The sequence below is a fragment of the Panulirus ornatus genome, chromosome 42 (genome assembly GCF_036320965.1).
Source record: "Panulirus ornatus isolate Po-2019 chromosome 42, ASM3632096v1, whole genome shotgun sequence".
In the NCBI taxonomy this organism is placed as follows: domain Eukaryota; kingdom Metazoa; phylum Arthropoda; class Malacostraca; order Decapoda; family Palinuridae; genus Panulirus; species Panulirus ornatus.
The window spans coordinates 8,493,134-8,518,133 of record NC_092265.1 but is presented as its reverse complement, the minus strand read 5'-3'; the positions used below and the strand labels follow the sequence as shown (position 1 = coordinate 8,518,133).

Genomic DNA, 25,000 nt, shown 5'->3' with positions numbered 1-25,000 from the left:
TTTCGCCTTTCTTTCTCTCTTCATTCCCCCTTTTCACCCTTTACCATCGCCTGACTACCCCATGCCCATCTTCCAACTGATCCCTTAGCATCCCTTAACACCCTCTACCACTCCTCTTCACCACCCCCTACCACCCCTTAACGCCCCCTTACCACTCCCATCTTCAGCAAACAGCCTTGTGGGACCTTGACCTCCCCCTCCGCCCACACCAACCAGACGGGTTACATACCTACGTGCTCCCTGCTGCTACTCTACCCCTCCCTCACCCCACTTCTCCCTGCCTCACCCCACTTCCCCACCTCCAATGTTCACTTCGCTCCCCCTTAACTTCCCCCTTACTACAACCTTCACCCCATTCGTAATCTCCCCTTAGATCCACACTTCTCTCCCCGCCCGCGAACTCTTACTCCCCAGCACTCCTTTTACTCATTTTCCTCTACTCTTACAACAAATAGTCTCCTCCCTCTGAACTCCCCATCTGGCCTTTCAGCTCCCCATCTAATCTCTGAACTTCACATCTTCCACTCGTCTTCTCCAAGCCCTCTCATTTTCCTATCACCCTGTCTTCTCCTCATCCACCAAAATATCCATGACACACAACTAGTAATCACAGCGTTTTAAAGAACATTTCCAGCCCAGAGGAGCCCGCCTTACCCTCCTCTTGCACAGAGTGCAGCCTCGAAGCTGTAGGAGCCCAGGATAAAGGAGGCCTTAAGTTCGCATAATAATAAACTTGTATTACTTTTATATCATCCTTATTGAGAGTCTAACATCAACTATCTGCTCTCGTGTTTCTACCTGGCGAATGAAACAACTGGCGATCAAACTTCTGTCTCCATGTGCGACCGTGGTAGGAATCACCCGCTTGCCTCACTCCCTCACCAAGCACCCAGAGTGCTCACCACTTCCTCCCCTCCTCACCAAGCAACACGAACACCAGACATTCTCTGTGGCTCAGCTGTGTCTTGCTGTACACGGGATCTTTCTGTTTCATTCCTCCGTGACTCATTCATGTTCTGCGGTGAACGTGATTTTTCTGTTTCATTCCTCTGTGGCCCTTAGCTGTGTCCTGTTCTTTCACAGAATCCTTCTGTTTCCCAATCTATCTATAACCAAAGACACCTCTTCTTCGTGCAAAGGCAGCATGCAGAAAACGCGCATGATTATGTACTACCCACACCAACGAGTCGTTTCGTGCATTTTCATTATAGTTATTACATGGCGCAAGATACGTCAATAGACCTATCATCAGGTGTTACATCTTCTGGGTAGATAATTTGCCTTCCGTCCCTATCAATTACCACATTTTTTTCTTCATTATCAAGTAGTTTCTCCACCGCAGATGTCTCGGGGCGTATTACCCACACCTGTTCATCATGTCAGGATAGACAGCTCACTTCACACCATCGCTTCATCCACAATGACTCCACCTCACACCATCACAGTGACCTCACTTCACATCACCAGTGACCACACTTCATGCTACCACAGTGATCCCACTTCACACCATCACCACAGTGACCATCCCCCCCCCCACTTCACACGACCGTAAGAATGAAGAGCCCCTTCATCCCGCTTTATCCTCAACATCTTCCCACACTTCCCAGCTCATCTCCATATTCAAATCACTTCTAACCCCTCAGCAATTATGAAATAGCATTATCTCCACCCATGTCCAAATCAACATTAATATCAACACTGATAGCGGTATCAAAACTGAATATTCATATAGTTCTATGTAACAGGATTATAAAAGAGGAAAAGACCTCAGCCTAAAAGTAAAATATAAGTGTGAATACGGTACGTGAGAGAGAATAGTGTCTTACAGGCAAAAAGACATATTGAATAAACTTAATGATGTGTGGAACATTTTCACGATTGAGGAAGGTTAAATTGCTCTCTCTTTCCGGCCGTCTTGGGCGTGGCCACTCAAGCACAAGGGCTCGAACCCTGGATCAGGAAATGCCTTCGACTGTAATGAGTGGTCTGGCGCATGGTTTCCACATATCTTTGGTAATTTCAATTTTCATATATATTTTTTCTTTCCCCCCTCCCGAGGGTTTGAGGTGCCCAGAACGTTAACTGCCAGTAAAAACAATGAAGTAAGAAGGAGAGGAAAATCAATAATGGGACAAAGGACTCGAATGGGGAGTGTATGAGAGACAGTTGGTAAATTAGGGTGCATTAACGAATGAAGAGACAAGGGAAGACAGGGGTAAACGGAGAGAATAAGAGTAAAATCATACGTGTGGAGAGGTATTGTAGACACAGGTAGTGGGGAGGATGTAGTGGTTGGTTGGGGGAGTGAGTAGAGGCATATACAATGTGTGGTGCTGGGATGGGGGGAGAGGTAAGGACAGTACAAGAACACCTCGTTTTCACCAACCATACTTGTCCAGCTGGTCGAGCGGCCTCGACCGCTGATCCTACACAACACCACCATTCCCTTCTCTATACACTCCCGCCTTTCCCATTGCACGATATATGCTCTCTTCCCACAACTGATATCCCTGTCCACTGTCAATCTTGCCCCCTTTTTTCCCTACTCTCTCTTTCTCATCCCTTTTTTTCCCTTATATTTTCCCCTATTACACGTTAGTGCTCCTCTGCAACTCCATACTTTCCCTACGCAGTGATATATCTTCCCTTGCTACTGCAGACCACTCCACCCACACTCTAGGTTCACATCTGTTCCTCCAATTGCCTCGTTCTCGTCTGCTCCTCATGGGCTTGCCTATTCTGGAACGATCTGCCCTCTCTTAATTCTCTGGGGCCTTTCCCTCCAAGCGTTGACTCCTTTTCTACTGAAGTCTTCCCTCTCTTTTTCCTCCTCCTCCAAGACTTCCTTTCTCTTCTTCAATTCCTTCTTTCTCCCTCCAAGACCTTTCCTCTATCTCCAAAACGTCAGTCTTTTCAAACCATTAAAGGCCTTTTCATTCCACCTTATCTCCTCTAGCCTGTCTTCTCTCCCTATCCCATTCCTCTCCCCCCAGTTCATCCCCCTCTTACCCAGTTCCAAGCCCACGTACCCACTAACATTCTCAGTACACTTATCCAATCATCAGAAACGCCACCAGCGCCTAATGTACAAGCCCTCACACCATCGTGTATGACAAGCCTCCCATTTCTGCTCAAGTCTAAGCCATTTTCGTTTTCTTTATAAGCCTCTCAGGGCTACCTGTCTTGAAAATCCCTTTCAATAATACTCGACGCATTTCATACGTCTCACTCATGTACTATCAGCGTCTCTTCGTCTATCATCCATTCTGGGTCCCAGTGACAGTTCACGAATTTAATCAATAGCTGCGTCGCATCTCAACTTAATAGTTACTGATAATAAACTGACACTTTAAGAGTAAGAGGTTAAATCTTTTTTTTGTCCTTCGTCTTCTTTAGCTCAGAGACGAAAATTCTTTCAGTGTTTTACACCCGCTGTTGATAAGTTAACCCGTGTTCGTGAGATGCGTTTGTCTGCTGACATTTGCAGGATCTGAGTTCTTTTAGGAAATGTCAGGTTTCATATTTAATATTCCGCTCGGCTCTTGGCGTCCAATTATAAATCTCTCCATGGTCATGCACTGAGCTTATCTTATTCATTTTCTCTTCTACAACTGTTATTCATTGTATCGGTCAACTTACAAGGTTTTCAAGCAGCTGGAAGGTTGGTGGGGGGGAAAAAAAAGGGAGAAGAATTACCTTGAGGTAACACGTCATAATACACGTAGGTTAAAATAGACGAAAAAAAAGAAAAAAAAAAGGGAATTAGAGCCAAATGTCACCCAAGCAAGGAGACGACATTAGCCTGGTAACAAAATTGTGACACGATGTCACATGATAATTCTCAGAAATTATTATCATAATATATATATATATATATATATATATATATATATATATATTCCCACCTTGAATATATAAAAGGTTGATGGAACACCTTCAGAAAATTCAAACCTCTGACTTTATCCTTCTGATATCACTCGTAGTGATGGATACAAACTCGTGGGCTTTTAATCGATTTACCTCGAATGAGGCGAAGTACTTCGTCTTCAACAGGACTGTCAACCCATGGAACGATTTGCCCAAGTAGAGTGGTCGAAAGGAGTACTATAGATACGTTTACGAACAGAACTGCTAAAAATACTTCGCTTCAAGTCCACGACTTCTCATTATTTGCGCCTCCATAGTCAAAATGACAATCTTTGAATTCTCTGTATATGCCTTCTAACTTTCACCACACTAAGCTGTCACTGTCTGATGTTATCTTCCGCGATCACAAACAGCCTCGAATGGACCCAGTGGTCTGTTGCTGTTTGAATTCCTTAGTGATTCTTTGTGTATTCCTCTCAGAAATGAGGTCCAAATTGTCTCCTTTCTCTTCGTCAACAGTTTCTCGTCTTGCGAGCGGAAGCAAAAGCATTAGTCTTGCTGGTATTTTTTTTTTTCTTTTTTCTTGGTGTCCCAGTCAAGGCATTGGGTTACCCAATGAGTCACACATGCAGCGAGAGCGTGTATGGCCTTAGTACCATCTTAAAAAAAAAAAACACCTGAAGAAGGTGTTCACGAACTTGATGCTGAGGGCCTTCTTCAAGCGACCCTTTTAGTCGGCAGGCCTCAAGACCCTAAAATACCTCAAAATCCAACAGTAAGTCCTGCCTAACATCTTCCCATGCACGGGGTCTAACTCCACCTCTTTGCATGACGACGTTGCTTCACAACAATAATGGTAAGGCATGCTGGAGATGTGTACAGCCTTCGTTTTGGTTCTATCCTTACACGTAATGGAATGGTCTTTGGTCGCCTGAGATGGAAAGAGAGAAAAATGGGCGAAACGAATGTGTGGTGCACTAACGAGTATATTTAAGACGACGAGGCAGAGAGCCCCCGCTAAAAAAAAGGAGGGAAAATATAGACAGAAAGGTAGAAATAAAGGAGGAACGTCGTATAAACAGACCATCCACAGGATGAGTTGCTGCGCATTCAACAAACGCGCAGCGTCCTAGCCGCAAGGAGATATACGATATGACGTTGGATCCTAAAATTATAATAGTCTTCGTTGTCGAAAATGAAAAACGAGGCTTTATATCTCGTCTGGTACGACATGTATTAAAGCAACCAACACTTGAGCGTTGCCTTAAAGCCTTTCATGTCCTCAGTGCTAAAGCTGATCCCATCACGTAACCACCAGGTATAATCAAGTTACGCGAAGCTGAAGCCAAAAAAAAAAAAAGAAAAAAATCAAATCATTCCATCGGACAACAAGTTCTTTGTTAACTTTTTTTGTCCTCATGCATTTGCCTCACGAACAAAAAATAGAAAAGTATTAGGAATATATAAAAAAAAAAACAATGAACTAGGTGTCCGGTCTCGTTAATCGGCCCGGATTAACGAAGGCGATGAATTGGCACCTTGTTCATGCCAACTAACTCTAGATTTAATAATTGTGATGCAATACGGCAGTTCGTATGCAGGTGTGTGTGTGTGTGTGTGTGTGTGTGTGTGTGTGTGTGTGTGTGTGTGTGTGTGTGTGTGTGTGTGGCGTACATGAGGTTAAAGGTACTCCTTAAACAAAGCGATGGACAATCCTCTTGAGTTAGTTCAGTCGAAATCAGAACTGAGTCCCTTAGGAACATCGTAGAGCAAAGAGAAAGAAAACGATGGTCAGAATCAAATGGAGATAAAAGGAAAACGGACATCAATAATAATCCAAAGTGTAGGAAAACGTCGTGTCAAGAAATGATGAAAAAATGGAATATGGATCAGCAATAGACTGGAGAGAAACTGATCCGTGGTAATGCACTTCGATTAATCTGGTTCGCGTATTCAGCCAAGCAGCCAGACACAGTGAGATGTTCGCCTACGCAGGATGTATATAGGCCGTACATACATCTTCAAAGACAGAATCTACTCGCTCACCATCTTGTGACCGCCCCCCCAACACCCATCTACCTTCCCTCTTAGCACTCTCCCTTCCCTTCACCCCTGACAACCTCCGCGTTGACACCACCTCCGCACAACACCTCCCTAACAAATCTCTATTTTGGACGCTGATGCGAAACGTGTTGATCATGCTGATGTGTGTGTGTGTGTGTGTGTGTGTGTGTGTGTGTGTGTGTGTGCGTGTGTGTGGAGGTTCATTATTACCTTTCTCGTACATTCTGGGATGGAACTTTATACTCTGGTTTCTGTGTTACTGTTGTATACCTCCTTCCCTCAGCTTGTTCCACAAGTCCACAATTCTGGTGGTCAAGTAACGTTTGCTCACACGTCCCTCCGTACACTCATCTCGTCCAGCATACATTCGTGCCCTCAGGTCTTGGCCACTCCTCTGGTTTCCACGAACTGTTCTACGTATACGTAGTCATGGCTTCTGTGAAATTCATACGTGTATATCATGTGTCTCCTGACACTCCCTCTCCAGTGTGGGTAAGCTGAGCTCTTCCCTCCTCACTTTATACCCCAGTTCACACCATTCCAATTTCCATTCTTGTCGCATTCCTCTGGACTCTGTACAACACATCTGTGTGGCTCTTTACATGAGAAGGCTCCACAGATGTTGGGTACTCCGACTTGGGGCGATCATACAACGGAGTAGAAAGGAATTCAAATAGCAACAGACCATTAGGTTCTTTCGAGGCTTAATGACGGTAGAAGATGTCAGAAACTTGCAAATTACTGTGGTCTGGATAGCGAGCCAGAGAGATGTCTGAAAGAGATAAAAACAGCAAACTTTTTGCGTAACTAAGACACAAATAATGTCGGTGGTGGACGCGAGGAGAAGTATTCATCAAGTCTACCCTTAAACGCATATAGGGTACTGCTTTCAACCGCTATGATCAGTAAATCGTCTCCATACGTTAACTATCCGGCGAAGGGCAAATCCCCTCACCTCATTCCAGGCAAAGCGTACGCCCACGTACGTGCTACACCTTTCTGAGCCACTCTCAAGTGCCCCGATCGTGTAGGCAGTTTTTGAACAGGATGTACTTATCTTCCCCCCCACAATCCTCCTCACGTGCCGTTCTGGCGGAAAGGTCAGTGTGATGTCAACACCTAAGCACCTCTAGCAGAGCGACGGCTCCCGTAACAGTACTACCACCACCACCCCACCTGTCCCCGGATATAGCACACCCCGCCTGGCCTGTGTTTTGCGTCCTTTGAAATCTGTCTGATCACCCACCACTGCCACATCCTGTTCAGGTCGCTCTGCAGTTATCTGAGGCCTTTGTTACATCTCGCCTCTTTCCTCATCTCACCATTATCGGCAAACAAGCTCGAATGCGAATCCACCTCGTCGGCTAAATCATTTGACGTGGATTCGAAATAGCAGTGGCGCCAGCAACGAGCCCTGGGGGAACACCATTCGTCACCCCCAGCCCCAGCTTGAGCAAGGATTGCCCCTGACAGGCCGTCCTCACTCCCCTCCCAGTAACGCAGCTGTTAATCCAGCTTGATTGGATCTCCTCTGACTCCAGCTTGGAAGTTTAGCTTCATCATCAGTCTTTTATGGTGGGACATTATCATCAGACGCCTTCTGCCAGACCAGGAAAATACGATCCAACCCCCCTCAGTGTCCATTACCATTTGTACTGTACTTGTGGGGTCCAAATCTCTTGAACAAAGACGTGTGTGTGTGTGTGTGTGTGTGTGTGTGTGTGTGTGTGTGTGTGTGTAGTGTGTGTGTGTGTGTGTGTCTTTGTACATCTGCATTTGCATGAATGTGCCAGTATATATATATATATATATATATATATATATATATATATATATATATATATATATATATATATATATATATATATACATACATACACACACACACACACACACACACACACACACACACACACACACACACACACACAATGGCATGATGCCTTTAACAAAAGGATATTATATCCTGCCTGCGTTATCCTGTACCTTACCTTATCGCTGTAACAGTACGAACTCCCCTTTCAGCATACCACTACAGCCCTCCTCATGACCACGATGCTACTACCACACTGAGGACACAGAGGAAGTCCTGCTCGTGAAATACAAATGGCCTGGTAAACCATTTTCTAAGAAGAAGTTAAAGAAAAAGAGCTTTGGAGAGATTGACAGTAATGACCTTAAATACAGTAACCATTGCCTAAAAGCATTGAATATAGCGAAAAGGGTATTAGAATGCATGACAATAAACTACAAAATAAATGATAGAACACTTATTGTTTACGATGCCCAGGTCAGCCCTCATGTGGAACACACGGGTCATTTCTGGTCGCCAAATCTGATTCAAAATGAACGGAGAAGAAAAAATTCAAAGAATAGCAACGAAATCAATTCCCTTTTCTCAGAGATGAGTCTTATGAGGCGAGACTCAAAGACCTAAAGAGTGAAGGGTGACTTCGTCATAACTTTTAAGTTTTCTCGAAGGAGTTTGACGACAGAGAGAGAGTTCAGTTCTTGGAAAGGTGCAAGGACAGAAAAACTAATAGACAAAAACTGATTTTAACAAGAAGATTCTTAAAAAAACATGTAAAAAAAAAAAGGGGGGACTTTTTCGGTATAAGAATGGCTGATGAATGGAAGAGACTAAATGGGGAAATTCTAAAGGCGGACACGTATCCAGATGTTTAAACATGGTAGAGAAGTTTCAAGAGATGGGGTCCAACGAGTGTAAAACTCCCTCCTTGTCCATGAAAAATTGGTAACTACACACACACACACACACACACACACACACACACACACACACAGAGGAATAATCGGAAGACTCCTTCAATGAACGGAAAATTAGTGGGAGGGAACAAAAGACGCTCGCTTGATTAACCTCCTCGTAACGGTGTGGAGTCAACAGAGATCTCCCACAGGGCACAACCCTGGAACCACTGCTCTTCCTGACCCCTACGGAAATGACCTAATCGGCAGGACTGGACTCATAGCTGAATTTCTCTTGAGGATGATACTAAGGTCATGAAGGGAGTGAAGAAGGAGGTGGATCGCATCAACTCACAAGTGGACCTAGATGGATTTCAAAAGCTGAACTAATATATTCAATTCACGAAAATTCAAACTCGAGTAAAATGCGAAGTAACGAGGAAGGGACACAGTGACATAGGGTCTCGATATGAATACAACCTGGCGCGATATAAATTGCAGGAATCTCTGTATGATGGGGGCTCTGTAGTCGGCAATGAACGAAACCAAACGTCAGAACCTCATCTCAAGAGGATTGTGAAGGAGACACTCTGTCTTGCTGCTAAAAATTTGTGATGAATTTGACTACGTGCATAAGGAAATGCTCAGCAAATTGTTCACAGGGAATATTGTTCAAAGAATGAGAATATGCTTCATTTTCAACGATGAATTTGAATACGTGCATAAGGAAATGCTCGGCAAATTGCTCACAGGGAATAATGGTCCAAGAATGAGAATATGCTTCATTTTCAACCAACTCAGCTCCCAGTTTCTCTCGCGCTAAATACCCGTTCCTCACCCCCCTCCTCTGCTCACAACATAACCAACTCTCCACACCTTGATAGTTCGCCTTCATTTCCACTAACCTTTGAATTCATGTTGCGTTCCCCTCCGATACATTTACCCAAAGGAGAGCTCCTCTCTCTCCTCACCTCGCTTTACCATCATTGTTTCGGCTTCCGACGGGTCCTCGCCTTCCCATACAACCACTCTATCCGTCAACCTGAACCATGATTCCCCAACAGGATACCCTATCCCCATAACTTACCTATATACTGAGACAGTCCCTATTATCCTGCCATTAACTAGAACCTCATTTCCACTATCCCCACCCTACTCACATGCCTGTCATACACGATTCCCCCCTATTACCAGCACGATTCCACTCATTCCCACATCAAATCATTCCCCCCCCATCCCACGATAGCCAACCCATGAGTACTCCACTCACCTGCACGACCTCCTCCTCCCTCCTCCACCTCAGCATCAGGCAGTATTGCTCAGTGACCCGCATCCACCAGATAATACCCCAGATAACACCCACACCGTACCGGGTGCATAAGTCGGCCTGAACCCGGCGTCCAGCTCCACTGTGTAATCTAAGGCGTTTAACTGCAGAGACGTCAAGACGATCCTTATCAAAAGCGCTTGTGAAAGTAAATGTTACCATCACTGGGCAGGGATTCCCGTCTTCATGTACAGAGATTGAGGACCTTGTATGTTTTTATTAAGCTTAGAGATTTTTTTTGAAGTCTTTGGCTCCCAAGACGCTTGAGATTCTGTCCTATCTCATTTCATGCATACCGATGTTAAAAGATTCGTTCTCTCTGCCCTCCAAAGGTCTGTTCATCGAGCAAAAATTTTCCTCATGTTCTCGGGCCGTAAAATTGCCCTTTCAAGACACAAAATTACCCTTCAGGTCCTCAAGAGAAAAAATCTCTTCCTGTTCTTTGGCAACGAGAGAATAATCACGCGCGTCCTTAAAAGATGTGTCAAGTAATTTTTAAAGAATACGTCGTATCCGTCCGCTGTACTGATGTAAGTCGCTGATTCCTTTAGGGGATAATTTACGAGCAAAGTTCCACCCCAACACAAGTAACCCCTTAATCACTTGAGACTGCATCAACTACCTCTAACATCGTTTGTTGTCACTGGGAAGACAGGGCTAATCTATTGCCCTTGACATGATATTTATCTCTGAGTATCAGCTTAATTAACTTTTTTTTTTTTTATCCCCGTGCTGTCTCACACTTTACCTTCATAATATTTCAGGTCTGCAATCAGTTCTTAAACTCCACAGCAAAAAAGAAACTTCCTACCTCTCTTATTTGAGTACACAAAAGCACGTTCATGTAATCATGTGCTTTATATATATATATATATATATATATATATATATATATATATATATATATATATATATATATATATATATAATCGTAGTCGCTCTTATTGTTATCATTATTACCATTACTACTATCATTATCATCGACATGAGCCCACGATCCCTTTACCGGGTCTCCAACAGCTTCGAGGCTTCGACACAATCAGAGGAAAGGAGATAATGGACTCCTATGGCTTGACAGAGTCTCCGACGAGGCTGTACTCCCTCTCGTCACCCAATCACTAGGCAGCCTCGCCCAAGGTGACATTCAACTCGAAGTGTCACCCTCATCATTACCAAGAATTCGCCCTTACAGGCACGAGGGTCGACTTAGTTTTAACAGTGGCAGGCGATGGTCGAGATATTACATTCTTTACCCCATTAGCAAACTAGGACTGAGATAGATTTCCAAAGGTTCTTTTCACGAATCCTTTAACTCAAAAAAGGGCCAGGCCATTTCCCTGGTGTCTGCATCCACACCATACTGTCTGTACGTCTTGTCTGGATGGCTGATAAAGTTATAGAACTACCATCATCATCAGCATCATTATTCTTGTTTTCATCTGCTAACATATTCTACGTCACTCTATTCTCCTGCATGACATAAGAATTTCCCAGGCGCAAATAATGCTGTCTTGAGACATTACGAAGACCTTCCTTATGAGCCCGTTCCTCACACACACACACACACACACACACACACACATCTCTCCCTCTGCATATCTAACCATTCCATGTCTCCTTATCTACAAGTCTTGTACACCGCGACTGATCTACCTTCTTTCATTAATTCCATCTTTCTATCGACCCCTAATCCAAATTCTTTCCCACCCTTCCCTTATTCAAACCCTACTAAATATGTAATCTAAGCACCTCTTTACACCTCGGCCCTTATTTAGTAACTCACTTGCTAACTATTCCCCCCCTTCTCCCTCCGTACGTCCGTCCCACCCCACACACGCCAGGTCGTCCTTGTGTCGTCCCGTCTGGGAGACAACGTTGATTTCAGGGGTGGGATTTCCTAGCGGGGCGGGCGGGAGGGGGGTTGGTGAGGAGCGCGTAGCGCGCTGGGCAAAAATGACCACTGAGTGAAAGGTCAGGGATTGCCACCGCCACCGCCGCCGCTGGGGGAACACTAGCCATGCGGAACTTTCTGAAATCTCTTAGTCACAGAGAGAGAGAGAGAGAGAGAGAGAGAGAGAGAGAGAGAGAGAGAGAGAGAGAGAGAGAGAGAGAGAGAGAGAGAGAGAGAGAGAGAGAGAGAGAGAGAGAGAGAGAGGAGAGGAGAGAGAGGAGAGGAGAGGAGAGGAGAGGAGAGGAGAGGAGAGAGAGAGGAGAGAGACAGAGGGACAGACAGACGAAGGGACGGTAACAGAAAGGGATGAGAGGAATGGGACAAAAAAAATTGAGAAACAGTAGGGAAGAAAGTCGTAAAATCATGGATCTAAGAAGTAAGGAAGAGTAAACACACACACACACACACACACACACACACACACACACGCAAAGACTCTTGGGAGGTAGATAACCGAACACGAAAGTTGAGAAGTTGAGGTGCCCATCTACACTGGTGAGTAGCGTCGTTTTTTTATAGCTAAGTCTGAGTTTGGAGGGGGAAGGCACAGAGTGTCAGAAACAAGTCATCAGATCACCCTAACACTTGCAGCTCCCTGGGTACGTGTAGGGAGGACAGCTTGCGTTCTAGAGCAGCAGTGAGTGTGTCACACACCTGAAAAGGTTTTTTTTTGAAGAGCAAACGTGACTTTCAGTATGGCAGAAGTGTACTTAACACCATATATGTGTGAGAGTAAATGTAAGAATAATGCCATCCTAAGTACAAGTATGAATAAAGGTGAGAGCACAGATATGCATTTTAAGTACAAGTATGCAAGTACACTTGCTGATCGAAGTGTCATTGTACATATATGTGGCTGAGGCACAGATCAAAGCGACTCATCTCGCTAGAAAATCCGAAAAAAAGGAAAGCTTGATTCTTAACCCTGTGAATGCAGGCTGCGATCTTTTATTTCATTCTAGGAACGAAAGCAAGGACTATGTCTTTCCCCCAACCCTCTGAATGTAGGCTACGTTTTTCATTTCATTCCAGAATGAAAAGGAAAGCTTGATTCTTAACCCTGTGAATGCAGGTTGCGATCTTTGTTTTATTCTAGAAACGAAGACAAGTGCTATGTCTTTCCCCTAACCCTGTGAATGTAGGTTACGCTTTCTCATTTCATTCTAGGAATGAAGGATGGCGCCGGGTCCTTTCCTAAACCCAATGAAAGAAGGCTGGGATTTCTTTCTCAATCGAAGAATGAAAGAAGCCTAATATCACCTTAAGAATGAAAACCGGTACAGTAATTAAGAGGAGTGTCGACTGTCAACGCAGGAATTCAAAAATATTCGCCAATTTGATCGAGAGCACAAAGAGAATATTCTCGTTCGCAAGATTCTGGTAGAGAACTGAATAAACAGGAATATTCGAAGCAGGTAGATATGATATATAACTAATCAATCTTTTAGATCACTGAAGAATATTGAGTGTGGCTAGTTTAATCTGAGAATATCTCCCACAGTATTAGAACACAGTGAGAGACAAGGAAACTGGAAGAAAGAGAGGGAAAGAGAAAGAGAAGGAATCAAACGTAAAGTATGAGAGAGAGAGAGAGAGAGAGAGAGAGAGAGAGAGAGAGAGAGAGAGAGAGAGAGAGAGAGAGAGAGAGAGAAAGTAAGCAGGAAGAGGAAATACAATTCAATGCACATCTGACGTACTGCTCTGTAATTTGGGACACCCGGTTCTGCAAAGAAATTCAAGACACGTCTGCTTTGTGGAGCACGTTTATCTTGACACAGTAATGGTAACATATACCTGCTATGATTATATCCATTATATCGTCGTCTGCTCCAAGAATAGAAGTATTACTCGTGACACAGAACAACTTGGGCACTTGAACAATGACGTAACTTTGAGAATTATATATATAAAGACAGATACAATTAGAGCTCTCACTGGATACTCAATTCGAGTGACTTTGTGCCTAGCCAAAATGAGCCGACAGAATGGAAGGAGCAGGCTCGGTTTATCCAAGCAATTACCAACGTAAATACGACCATTTATCACGAAGGATCAAGTGTGTGTGTGTGTGTGTGTGTGTGTGTGTGTGTGTGTGTGTGTGTGTGTGTGTGTGTGTGTGTGTGTGTGTGTGGCATTGCGCAACCGAAGTGCGCCGAAAGGCTCGGCCAGCATTTCGATCCCAATAACGTAATTAGGGAGTGTGACTCGCCAAAACTTCGACGGAATGAATGATCCCCCAAAACCTTATTGTCTCGGTTTAATGCAGATCAGATACGTTCAACTTTTGACATTAATTGCCAGCTGTGATTCTCAATGACGACAGTAATTCTATTTTTTTTTTTTTGGGGGGGGGGATAAGTTATTACTACAACCACTCTCTCTATTACTACAACTATAACCATTAGTGCCACTACTCTCCAACACCTCGAGACACCTTCCTTACGGGGAACTGTTGCCCATTTACTTATTGTCTGTGAATGAAGCAGTGGTTCTGTGAAGGAAGGAGGTTTAGCCCTGTCATCTTGCCTCACCTCTGACCCTCCCTGGTTACGAAGACAATCGTAAAATCCTTGCAAGGAGAACTGGACCATGTTAAGTCAAACCCTTGTCTATGTTTCTTTTTTTTTTTTTTTTAAGTCGTCTATTATTCTTTTGTGTTTTCGCCTTACCGTTCGGGCCTGTGGCATGGCTTGTGGCCCTTGTTACAATCACTGTTAACATGGTATTTGGCGAGACTGGTTATGTCACCTGACTGGCCAAGGATACTGGAGAACCATTAGGTGGTAATAGAACAGCGCGTCATGTCATACCGATTTGCAATACAACCTGGTGCAGAAGAGGTGCATCTGCATCCGCTACAATCGACAGTACTTAAAAGTTACCGTAACACTGTCTTCTGGTTGAAGTACTCTAGTGGAAAGTATGAGGTGCTTCGCACGTGATACTTAAAAGTTACCGTAACCTCAGTGCGTACTGGGACACATTTTACTCACACTTAATGTTCTTCGTAGGTACTACTCATAGCTGTGGTACTAACACAGTAAAGAGTACCATTATCACCATTATAGCAAAGACTATGATGCTTGTTTCTGCCATTGCTTATCACACCAAACTAAACTAACCACACAGACACACAAGGGACAAAATGAGTGGAAAATTTCTTTCCCCGTGATACGTTATAATCATCACACCCACGACTTACTACGAAAGACGTTCTCCATCAGGTCTCTCCCTCGCTCGAGTCTCACTCGAGGTAGATCTCTTTTTCTCTCTACCTCACTCCACACGTGGGCTGCTGCTGGCTTCCAGGACACACACACACATACGATCTCTCCATCTCACACTCGTAACACTTGACAAATCGTAGCTTCCTACGACTCGTTCTTTTTAACTCTTAGGTTTTTCTTCGGTGAGCACTGCGCGCTAGCCCTGCCTATCGGTAAGAATTTCGTCGTAAGAACCAGTAAGTAATTACTCCAACCCATATATCGATTATATACCTAATCGACCTCTCCCCCTACCTCATATATATCATATACATATACAACAGACCTCTCCCCTCAACATCGTATATCAGTTATATACCCAAATAAGTCTTCCTCCACCTCATTTATGAGTCATATATCTATAAGACCTCGTCCTCCATCTCATATATCAATTATATATCGAAAAGACCTCTTTCTCCACCTCATATATCACTTATATATCCAAGAGACCTCTTAATTATATATCTAACAGACTTCTCCCTCAATCCCATCATATATTATTCTTCATGTATTATCCCCAACAGACCCCCATTCTCTCCACCATCCTAAGCACCATTCGTATCTATGTCGCCAACAGAATATAATCATCATCCACAACTTATGCATTCTCCATCAACACGATCTCCCGCAGTGTAACCAGCCTGTTTAAAAAAAAATCACTCCCCAATACCCGGCTAATAGCTCGTTAATCTGTTCCGATAAATATTGGATTTCTTCTTACGAGCCTGTTGAAATCTCCCGCGGCGTGCGGTGTCGTTCCTTTACAATCTAACCACGTTCTGTCTCTCTCACAAGCCCTTCCTGCTCTCTTCTTTAAGCACTTTCTAATATACAGTGACAGCATTCTACCACAACACAGGAGGAACGTGCATGCAGTTATTTCAAGTGACTTTATAAGCGATTTAATAAAAGGCAAAAAAAAGGTTTGACTATTTAGTGGTTTCCGCGGTATTATTGGATTCGAGGGGGATGTAAATGAACCATCCGCTGAGATAGAACACTAATAAAGTACTGGATCAATATAGAGTACTGGATCAGTTTGAAGTATTGGGTGTATAGAAAGAAACTAATATCTGTTGCTATTATATGACTTACATGGGAAACAATTTTCTAAAGAATCAAAAAGTTTATGACTCAACTTAGAAATCGCCTACAAAGAAACAGTTGTTATACGTTAGAATCACTAAGATTTATGTTACACTGCGACAAAACTTCACTCAAAATGTAGCTAATGCTTCCCACAGACAGACAGGCAACAGACCTGATAGTTTAATGCGAGGTTATCTGCTGGAGGACAATGTATATGGCAGCACATGCGAAGGAAAACTGAACAAGAGACCTGATGGTCCTCCAAGATGTTTTAGAAAAACTCAGTTTGGCTACAAAACTGGGTCTACAAGGCCTACAGGAAGGCAAATAATTCTTGTCTGATTAAAAAAGACATAATTCCTAAGTGAATAACAGAGAGACATAATTTCTGTTTGAATAACAGGGAGACTAAATTCCTGTCTCATTAATAAGAAGACAAATAATTCCTGTCTGAATAACTGGGTGACACATAATTCCTGTTTGCACAACAGGAAAACACATCATTCCAGTTTATACTACACCAAGACTCTTAATATCCGGACACAAGAGAAAGACTCGCAAATAACGAACCATTTCTAACCCTAGTGTTCCAGGAAAAGTTCAATTCAACGTGGGCAAACGAGATGTGACATTCCTCACATCACTGTGTAATATCAATCATTTTTCCCGGTGAATCAGATCGAGTTTTTAAGCCAGTCCACTAATTTCCACATGCCTTAAAACCGTTTAAGGACGTTGTATTGCATAGGGGAGTCCTCTTCGAAGGAAGGCAGGAGGGAGGAACGGGTGGTCTGAAACACTGAAGGAGAGAAAGTGTCTCATCATGGAAGCTAACGTATGTACATCATTTTCATGATATACTATAAGACAAGAAAAAAAAAGAAGAAGAAGGGGAGCAAAAACACAGGTTAATTGCACCCACCTTTCACCTGTGGTCAATGGAAACAAATGACTAATTTCTCACGTGTTACCTGGCTCTTAAGGAGCTAATAATACCCATTGGAATCAAGTCACTGATTACGAGCTCTACGGCCTGGACTGCTTATTCCAACAAGAGGGAAAAAAAAAAATATTTGCCGTGAAATTGTACTCACTTCGAGTGGAACAGATGTCAGTTTCTTATTTGGTGCAGGTAGGAAGAACAAGTTAAGCAACTATTTAGAAAAAAAAAAATGTGATATTCTCTTCTGATTTTTAATGCACTGATAAATTATTCTCGGGAGTTATTTATGGATTTGTAAATACACAGCATAAAAGTATTTCATATGACGGTAAATATATATATATATATATATATATATATATATATATATATATATATATATATATATATATATATATATATATATATATATGGTTGAATATGACAGTATACACACCGTCAATTATCTATTCATGTAAGCTTTTTGCTCTCCAGATTACCTTTCAGTGTTGTACCAGACGAACACTGATGGGAATCGTAAATTATATTCCTCTGCCATCACATGAAATATATGATCGATAAAAGAACCTTTAAATACCATCTTTAATTGATGAAATTAATCAAAGGAACAGAATACTGCAACTTCTTCGAGAGCTTCCGTCTCATTCGTTCAATACAAAATTGTACTCAAGATGCCACTCCGCGCAAATCAAAATAGTGTAGCCATGTCTTGTGTTGTGTATAAAAAAAAAAATCGGAAACGTTTGTGTGAAGTTGTCTTACAATATCCGGTACAACACAGAAAGGTAATCGGCAGAATAAAAAAAGCTTTCACAAAAAAAGGAAAAGAAAATTAACTTTGAAAGCGCAGTCATATTCAACCAAAGATGCACAAAGAAAAACCTGTTCCCAATATATATATATATATATATATATATATATATATATATATATATATATATATATATATATATATATATATTATCCCTGGGGATAGGGGATTAAGAATACTTCCCACGTATTCCCTGCGTGTCGTAGAAGGCGACTAAAAGGGGAGGGAGCGGGGGGCTGGAAATCCTCCCCTCTCGTTTTTTTTTTTTTTCTAATTTTCCAAAAGAAGGAACAGAGGGGGCCAGGTGAGGATATTCCAAAAAAGGCCCAGTCCTCTGTTCTTAACGCTACCTCGCTAACGCGGGAAATGGCGAATAGTTTGAAAAAAAAAAAAAAATATATATATATATATATATATATACATATATATATATATATATATATATATATATATATATATATATATATATATATATATATATATATATAAAGAAAACGTATCTGCATTATTGCAGGATTCTGCACGCTTCATGGCAACAAAAACCAGCTTGGTCTAGGATCTTAATGACGCTCGCAGGGATGAGTGGCGTAATCAAAGCAGAGCTAATCAGGCCTATCAGTGTTGCTTGCATGTAATGCGCTCACCAACATCATGGAGGGCGAGGTATGTGGTTAGCACACAGGGGGGGTGGGTGGTGTGTGTGGCAGATTAGGAAAAAAGAAAGTGGATGGCGATCATTTATCTCAGGAGATAACTAGATACAGATAAGAATCGTACTGAACAAAGGGAGCAACGTAATCTTCATTAAGAAGTTTATCAACTCGAATTTTTCATTCTTCTTAATCGTGTGGGATGAAAGTGACTACGTTGACCGAGTGTTTACCAGCGGAAGACGAACAAGAAATTTAGAAGAATAAAGGAACAGTTAGCCGTCAAATACCTACAGACATCGATGGCTTGAAAGAACGAAAAAAAAAAAATATGAAGGAATGTTGAAGAAAATACTGACGGGTATTTCTGAGTGGACCTGATGGTATATAGTCTTTGGCCTAATCCTTAAGGGTGTGGGTAAGTGCATAGGTGTAGCTCAGCAGGTGTGGCAGGAAACTGTCACCAAAATGGGTAAAGTGGGTAACATTGGGTATACGATGTACTGTAATTGTTTCAAGTGGGTGGAGAAAAGTGGAGATGAGATGCCTGCTCTAGTGGAAGATGCACTTTGTTTGAGAAGAGGTTCTGTGATTGACAGTGGCGATTGGTGGGGTAAAATGTAAATGACTATCTAAAAAGTGGTTAAGGATGGGGGGCATAATCAGCTGGCTACTCGTTACAGAAGAGTTGTGTGGAAGTGATGATAGTGCTCTAAAAAAATTATGGTAAGAATCAAGCCAGAAATGTGGGTACAGGGATGAAGCTGGGGATCCAGTTGGGTACATACCGCTGAAGGCAGGAGGGAGACACACAAGATGGCACTGGTGAGCATCACAGAGAAGGTGTTTCCAAGGTACCAATGAAGAAGCAGGTGGCCAGGGGGGGGTTTAGGAATCTACTGGAAAGTAAACTGAAACGACCGCATCAGTGGCAATGTCCAAGGGGCGTGTTTCTATTTTCGGACCTTCGAGTCATTAAGCATGACATGATGATGATAATGATAAGAGTAATCACGAAGATAATGATGATAATGATGATACTAATGGTTTATTGAAATAATTGCTGACAAAGGCTGAAAATACCCACAGAAACGACGTGTAGCAACAGATTCAATAAACCTATCATTCTTCAACCCCAAGAACCCCTCCTTAAGTGGATCCTTCAGCTTTGAGGCTGCGCCCCACGCAGGAGCAGGGAAGTGATGCACCCCTTCAGAGTGACAAGCTCCTTGATGATACTATACTCCTCTCCGTCCACTGATACAGCTTTGCCGATGATGACTTCTCGCGCTCGTGGCGTAGCCTCTTGCAGGCCGAGTCCGGTAACACACAGACCACACAGATGAAGATAATATAACCAATTTGCTGGTCAGTCGCACCTAGTGTGTCCACATACGCAGGACATCTTTATGATTACGGTTCAGATCCACTGACATGTTGTGTCTATATATATATACCTGACATTTTCACTGCTATTCTGCGGTGAAGGCTCCCACTCCTCTGATGTCATCTCTGATTAGAATGCTCGCTGGAATGGGGATTTGCAACTGTATTATCAAACTGTACTCTTTGCTCTCTCTCTCTCTCTCTCTCTCTCTCTCTCTCTCTCTCTCTCTCTCTCTCTGTGTGTGTGTGTGTGTGTGTGTGTGTGTGTGTGTGTGTGTGTGTGTGTGTGTGTGTGTGTGTGTCCGCCACGATCTATGAAAAGTTCAAAACTCACTGAGCATATTTCAAGTGATCGTATCGCAAGTATTGGGTATCGTCTGGTTTCGGTTATCGTAAAGTATGAGTGGCATGTTAAGACGATAAATCGCTGATCTACCTTGCAGACTCATTGCCAATGGCGTTATGAATTTGTCAAGATAATCTTTCTGGACATCTTTTGTATGATCAGTTCGTGACGAGCGAATGCCAATAAGCATCAGCATATGCTTCGGTTGTTAGCCTGGTGATCTGCATGGGTAATCGTGTCATTATGTGGGTCATATGAAAGTAACTAACATCTAAACCTTATCGTATTACTATGATAATAATCTATCATATATAATGATGTTTACTGAAACTAGGTATAACTTATATATCACAACAAGTACCTAAATTACTAGTAATCTATATAAAGCTATAATTACACTTAGCTATAATTACACTTAGCTATAATTACACTTAGCTATAATTACACTTAGCTATAATTACACTTAGCTATAATTACACTTAGCTATAATTACACTTAGCTATAATACACTTAGCTATAATTACACTTAGCTATAATTACACTTAGCTATAATCATTTAAGATATACATTTCCTGCTACTGATCTCGCTTATCACAGATCACAATTACTTACATCACGTTCATTATCGGTTATCATCCTACTCAAACCCTCGAATACCAGACTTGTACTCACAGTATGACTAAGATCACTTACAGACAGCTGTTATCATCTGGCCATCATCAGTGATCAAAGGTTATTAAGAGAAATTAATGGGAAATGCACGATATCACTCCACTAATGAGATGTTTTCCTTGACGATTCATGGAAATTGAAGTGAGAAGAAAAGATAAATATACAAACAAGAAAAGATATAAAAATAATAGGAGGAAAATAAATGTCTATATGAAATGTAGCTTCTTAAACCCTCTCTTAATAAGATTTATTTGTTAGAAGAAAAGGCTTAATATGAAAGAAAATACAGCTGTTGCATAGCCTCATAAAAACTCGTAATGATGAAAAAAAAAAAAAAACACTCGTGCGAATCCTTGCCAAACAATAAATCTCGAATTGGAAACAAAAAAAGTAAAGAAACGCGACGTGAAAGTCGTGGCCATCTGCTTTAACTTCTCTACTTTCGTCTAAGTACAATAAGGAATTTAGGATCTTATTGCCCTCCTCCTGCAAATAAAAATCGCCCTAAGTAACCAGGTCTTCTATGTTTCTAAACAGGTTCTCCTGTTAACCTTTATCTTCCCCCCACGTTGTATTACTGATCTTCAACAGATAACTTCGTTACAGATAATCCGATTCTCTGTTTTGTCTCTCCGTCCCACGTGCTCCCACGTGTTATCACTATCTATTGGTAAATGGAGATAGACTATGCAAAGAATATCTATCGGTAAATGTAGATAGACTCTTCAAAGAACACCTCCGGTAGATAACCACGCCACTCACCTTCGCGTCTTCTGTTATCTCGCCTTTCCCACGTCCTCGCATGTGTGCTATCCTCCTCCTCCTCCTTCAGCATAAAATCCCGTCCCTCACCATCAGGCTACCAGGTCCTCTGTTACCTATCCACATCCCACGTATTCCAGCGTCGTAGATATAAAGTCAGACCGGAAAGTAAATCTTTCCTTGAAAGTAAGTGCGAATAACGACTTTACGCTCACCTGAATAACCCAAGGACATCGCTTCACGCGACCTGGACAAGATAAACATATTCTCGACTGCTCGAATTAGGCAAAATGTTCTTACATATATATATATATATATATATATATATATATATACATCGCTGGTCACCAGCTGCATTAGGTTACAAGGCGAGTGAAAGTCAATGTATCTTCGGGAGTATAAAGTCATGCCAAAGACCTTACCCCTTAACTGACCTCATCATTTCTTTGATACTGGAAGTAGCTCAGCTTTAGAGCTGCAGGAACTCCTGGAAAAAAAAGGAGTGATTCCAGAACTGAAAGAGATCCTGGGTAAATTACCGATACCCTTTCTTACAAATAGGACATACACCTGCTGAACATAATAACTACCTTTTGAACACCAGGAATGACAATAAAGATAACAACAAAACAAATAACCACAATAATAATACTAACAACAACAAGAACAACAACAAGAACAATAACAACAACACCACCACCACCACCAACAACAACAACAACAACAACAACAATAATAATAATAATAATAATAATAATAATAATGATAAAAACAGAGTGAATTCTATACGTCCTACATGAAATCAGCAAGAGCGTTCCATCTATCTGTTGAGTGACAGAATCGAGAGTGACAGACGCACTCAATAAAGCTAGATAAATATAAAGTCTTGAGCTCCTATGCAATCCGAGGGACAACATAAGCAAAACAAACAAAAAAACAAAAAAAAACCCACTTGTGGATGCGGCAAGAAATAGTAATGACATTGATTCACATGGACCAGAACTCCTGTCAGACTCACAAGACCCGATGAGGACATTTTTCTCGCCGACCAAACTCGAAATCGACAAATGAATAGACTCCTGTGTCAATAAAGTAAGAGAGGAGGGTGACTTGCACACACACACACAGACACACACACACACACACACACACACACACACACACACACACATTCTTTTCTTTTATTCCTTTCCGATTCTATTTCTCCCTTTTCGTTCGTTTCTTCTCTGTCTCTCTGTTTGTTTGCCTGTCTGTCTGTCTGTCTGTCCGTGTCTGTCTTCCCCATATCTTCCTATGCTATTCAATTTCTACATTTTCCCTTCCTTCTTTTTTGCTTCTTCTACTTCATCTCTCTCTCTCTCTCTCTCTCTCTCTCTCTCTCTCTCTCTCTCTCTCTCTCTCTCTCTCTCTTCTTTCTGCAAATACGTTTGTCAGGAACAACAGTGACTTTTAAGCTATTTTCTACGACCTGGATACCAAGTGCAGGTGGCACGGCTGAAGGTTTTATGGCACGCGGGCTGGATGGTTTCCTCTCGCAAAGCTGTAATGTTTAGAACCTTGAGTTCGACTCTTGCACGAATCCTTGTGTCCAGCCACGCAAGAACACTTGGGGCGAGAGGTTCGCTTGGGGGTGAGAGGTGTGGCGGTGCTGTGGTAATGGAGATGTGGGGACAGGTGTTGCTGAGGTGTGGTGGAATGGGAAAGATCGGGGATGTGTTAGGTAGGGCTGGTAGTAATGGTGAGCTGTCGCGGTAGTGTATGGGGTGTGGTTACTCTATAGTGATGGTGAGCTGTCACTGTGGTCAATGGGATGTGATGACTCTATAGTGATGGTGAGATGTGGTGATTTTTGAGAAGTTCTCCTGGATTATGCCAAGTGTTGCAGGTAATTCCTGAGGAGAAGGAGGAGGAGGAGTTGAAGGAAGAGGAGGAGGAGGAGGAGACCATTGGCAAAAAAAGGAACTTCAGACGATAAGTTCATGTGGTGAATGAATGGGTGAATAGTTGTGACGTGTCTGGCGATAGTGAAGCAATATAGTGTCCCAAGACATGACAATGAACTCCGGAATCATGTCATCTGGTCAAACGCGCTTTTAATTTCTACCCTCAGTATCAAATCTCATTGAAATACCTTTAATCCACCTAGGGTTTCCCTTTATCCCCTAGGACTTTCGATTTCTTTCGATAAGGCCAAAATCTAATTATCATTTCTTCAATGGTTTGCGTTTTTGTGACGAGTTCAAACGAGAGCGGAATACAGTTACTTTCATCGCACGAATACGTTGTTCAACACCATCTCGTTACCCTCATGACTAGACTAATATCTTAAACCACGTACTCGCTATCGACAACATTCACTCACACTCCGAACTTCCCATAACTCATCAGCAATATTCACGCCACTTGCTCATTATCAACAACCCACTCATTATTCACACCACATACCTATGGTTTACGCAGCTCACTCATTATTTACGCTAAAATGTCTTAACTCACTGGAAACGATCATTATTTACACCACACAATCAATATTCACACTACACACAATAATCAGACCACGAACTCATTATTTGCACCACACACGCAATATCTACATCGCAAAAGCAGTACTCACGCCACAAACTCACTGTTCACATACCACAAACGCAGTACTCACACCACACACTCAATGTTCACACAACCCACCCATTGTTCACACCACACACTCATTAATCACACCCAAGAACTCTATATTCACACCACAAACTCAGTATTCACACCACACACTCACCAGCTGCATCACAAACACAGTATTTACACATCACACTTTTTTTTTCAGCACCAACACTAGAAAATATTAACCAGAACTTTCATTATAACTTCCCCAGTGATGGGTAAAACCTTTCCCCTTAATCGGCTTTCAGTTTCAGCCAATTTGCACTTTACAGGTACAAACTGCCCCACTTCCTACAGCCGTGTGTATTCCCACCCCCCCACCCTTCCCGCCTTTTCAGGACAATCCCTTCCATTGTTAGTGCTATTTACTTACACAACAGTCATCTTTCTATGTTAAGTGAGACCGCACGGGCAGTTGGATACCCTAATCAAGGCCGTATCAATATATGTATATATATATATATATATATATATATATATATATATATATATATATATATATATA

The 25,000-nt window shown here is 42.2% G+C and overlaps 1 protein-coding gene across 1 annotated transcript in view; it reads left to right on the top strand.

Annotated features, from left to right (window-relative positions):
- LOC139761886 (neuropilin-2-like) overlaps positions 1-25,000 on the top strand; it is a 139,907-nt gene that overhangs the window by 67,156 nt on the left and 47,751 nt on the right. The window lies entirely within an intron of this gene.